At 43.2% G+C, this 3,552-nt stretch overlaps 1 pseudogene; it reads right to left on the bottom strand.

Annotated features, from left to right (window-relative positions):
- Positions 1 to 405: 405 nt before the first annotated feature.
- LOC123589168 lies at positions 406 to 1,264 on the bottom strand (annotated as a pseudogene).
- Positions 1,265 to 3,552: the final 2,288 nt, after the last annotated feature.

Below are 3,552 nucleotides of genomic sequence, written 5' to 3'. Positions count from 1 at the left end.
AAACTTTAGTTCAAAAGTTAAAAGTCTGATCTAAAATGAAATCAGTCTGTGATTGCCTAGTAGAAATGCTTAGCTCCTACTATGTAAATATCATGAATCTATATGAACTATTAAAATTTGACAGTCAGTAGACAACTGTGTCCTACATTTATGTTTATTAAAAACTGACAGGGGCGCCTGGGTGGCGCAGTCGGTTAAGCGTCCGACTTCAGCCAGGTCACGGTCTCGCGGTCCGTGAGTTCAAGCCCCGCATCAGGCTCTGGGCTGATGGCTCAGAGCCTGGAGCCTGTTTCCGATTCTGTGTCTCCCTCTCTCTCTGCCCCTCCCCTGTTCATGCTCTGTCTCTCTCTGTCCCAAAAATAAATAAACATTGAAAAAAAAATAAAAATAAAAATAAAATAAAAACTGACATAAACAAACAAAGCCTGTACAAAAAATATTCCAAATCACGTATCACTTTGAAATAGTAATCTTGAGAGACATTATCGCCTAGGACCCCCTCTTCCTCTACCCCGACCACGTCCTCTTCCTCTTCCTCGGTCGGCCTCTTCCTGCAACAGCTTCCCTTTTCTTAGATTTCACCTTCGGTTCAACATCCACAAGTAGTGTATCCAGAGGTAAGCTGTCTGGCAGTATAAAATATCAAATGTTATTTCCTCGAATACTCAGTGTTTCCAGTTATACTGGTTCTCTATCCTTCAAAGTCATTTTCACTGCTTTAAGATGTGTATTCATGCTGACATCTACATCTGTGATTGTTCCATGGACCTGTGTTCCATTCTTTAATTCAATGGTTACGGTTTCATGACTCAGTTTCATCAAAAATCTTACGAGCTTCATCCTAGTGGTGCCGGCACTCTTTCAGTTGGATAGCGCACAAAACGCAACCACCCAAGTCCAAAAAGCCTAGGAGTATGACCGTGACCATCTGTTTTTGATGATCATTTGTGTGGAGATATCTTAATTGAAACTGTGAGAAGGATGAGTGGACATTTCACAGGCATTTTGCAGATGTATTCTGTGTTAAATGTCTTCTTTTTATTATGCCCTTAGAAACAAATATTACCTCTGTTTCACAGATAACACAGCTCAGGCTCTGTGTAGGTCCCAGTGAGAATTGGTATTCTGGCTGAGACAGCAGAAACACAGGTAAATCTCGGGATATTGTGAGAAAAGTTTAAGGAGATAGATGCAAAGCTGTAGTCAGGGTGATGTCAGGGGTCCAGCAGGGGTGGCATCTGGCCAGCCCTGAATTGTAGGTTGACCGAGGTTGAAGGCTAATGCAGGCTCTCAGCTGATCTAGATCCTGTCTTCACTTTTAGTCTCACTGAGGGATGTGAACTTAGGCAGACAAGGATTTCCTTAAGACCAAGCTAAATTTCCTATATGTCCAGGGCACTTTCTCACCCATAAATATCCAGAACCTTCAGACAACACGGGGAGACAACAACCTTTTTAGATGATCACCTAGGTGCACTTTGACAAAAATGACATTTCGGAGATGAACCCTGCACTGTGCACTGAGAGTGATCCCACATAGCAGCTCCGTGTGGAACTCATGCTCCCTGCTCAGGCTGTGGTCAGGAATGGCCTGCAACTGCATCTCACTGACCCCAAGACCCTCCCCTCTTCACCTCCTCAAACTCTGCTTACTGCACTCAATTTCCCTTCTATTCCTGTGTGATTCAAGTTTCCCCCATTCCTTCACTGGTGCTCCCAGGTGGTGAACACAAGGTCTGTGTTATATAATGCATGTGCCCCATTTCACACAGGACACCTGAGGCACCTACACTTAGGGGTGTATCTCATCCTTCACAGAACTCAAAACATTGTGTCTGTAAAGTGTGCACAACTACTCATGATACATCTGCCTTTGTGTAAAAATCCTCTTTCTTTTTGACAGGAGAAACCTAAAGCTGACCTCATTACGGGGAAATGACACAGCACATTGTACATACATCCTGAGAAGCTTGAGATATGTTACACTGTCCTCAGGCAGGTTTGCAATTCAATTGCCAAGCCCTCACAACCATCTCTACAACATTCCCACCAAGTCTTTCCCGAAAAAGATGAATATGCTTTACAAGTCCCTCATCCACTTCAGGTCATCTTACCAAATGGAGGAGGGGGGGGGGGTCATAGCCCATGACTGGTGATGAAGGATGGTCCATAGGGTAGGACATGCAAAGCGGTCATGGGTAAGGACCAGGCTCTCTTGTATACATAATGGCCCACAGAACATAAATTAAAGGTATATGACGTTTACGAGGCTGTGTCATCCCCCTCTTTCCGAATAGTAGGATTAGCATTCTCGTTTTTTCAGTAGAGCATTTAGGTGCTGAGCCTTAAGAGAGAAGTTTGGAATTCAGTTTTGAGAGTAGACAGCCATCCAAGAAAGCCTTGTAATTGGCTCTTAGTTTTAGGTTGTGAGAGATTGTAGATGCCTTCAGTCTGCCTGGGTCCAGATGTGGGCCTTGTTCTGAGAACAGGTGAGCTAAATACCTAACCTGAGTTTGAGCAAACTGCAGTTTTTCTTTGGAGACTTTATGGGCTTAAGTTGTAAAACAAAAAGTTTTCCCAGGGGGGTGCTGTCTTCGTGTGAAGAGGCATGAGCAGGGAAGCAGAGAAACAAATCATCTACACATTGTAACAAAGTAGAGCCTGCAGAACACTTTCCATCATCCAAAAGAACCTTTAAGGATTGTGGGAAACATGAAGCACTCTGTGAAACCCAGGAAGGTTGCAGTCCAGATGTATTGTCATTCATTCCCTGCAACTGAAGGCAAAAAGATACCGGCTATCCTTATAAACTGGAATGCTAAAAACTACACCACATAGGTCAAGTACATTGAACTTTGCTTTCAATGGGAGTCGATGTAGGTAGAGTGTGAAGTTTGGGAAACAGGGGATGTCGAGGGATTACAGTGCTATTTATTTCTCGGAGGTCTTGGACAAAATAATATCCTCAGCAGTTGGGTTTTCTCACAGGTATAATAGAGGTGTTATATGGACTACTGCAGGGGATTATGAGGCCATGAGCCTTGTAACATTCTATTATGGTGTTGATGCATTGAAGGCCTTCTTAAATTATAGGATATTGATTAATTCTAGGGAGAAGTTTTGCAGGATCGATTTGAATCTTGACGGGGGGTACACGGTGGATTCTGCCAAGATCAGTTGGAGATTTTGCCCATAACGAGGATGGGAGCTGATCCAATAGGAACAAATGATCAGTACCTCCAGACTCAGCTATAGTACCAGCACAGACACGGCACAGAAAAGGTGCCAAAGGATCCTGTTATCCCTTTTTGCTATTTTGGTTACTGTTGTCAAATTCTAGAATTATTTTTCCCTTTTGGGCATAAGAAATTCCAGCATGGTATTTTTCTAAGAAATCTCAGTCCAGGTAATCAATACGGGTCGAAGAACTAAGGAGAATAGGGTGTATATCTCTCAAAGGGCCTTGATCAAAGGGAATAGGTTCAGAGGTAGGAACGTGTTGAAATCTAATAGATCCCCCCTAATTGAGCTGTTTTTGTACCCCAAGGCTAA

The sequence above is a fragment of the Leopardus geoffroyi genome, chromosome E3, assembly GCF_018350155.1.
Source record: "Leopardus geoffroyi isolate Oge1 chromosome E3, O.geoffroyi_Oge1_pat1.0, whole genome shotgun sequence".
NCBI classification, from domain to species: Eukaryota; Metazoa; Chordata; class Mammalia; order Carnivora; family Felidae; genus Leopardus; species Leopardus geoffroyi.
Note: the sequence above shows the minus strand (reverse complement) of the source record. Positions and strands in the feature narration are given on the sequence as shown.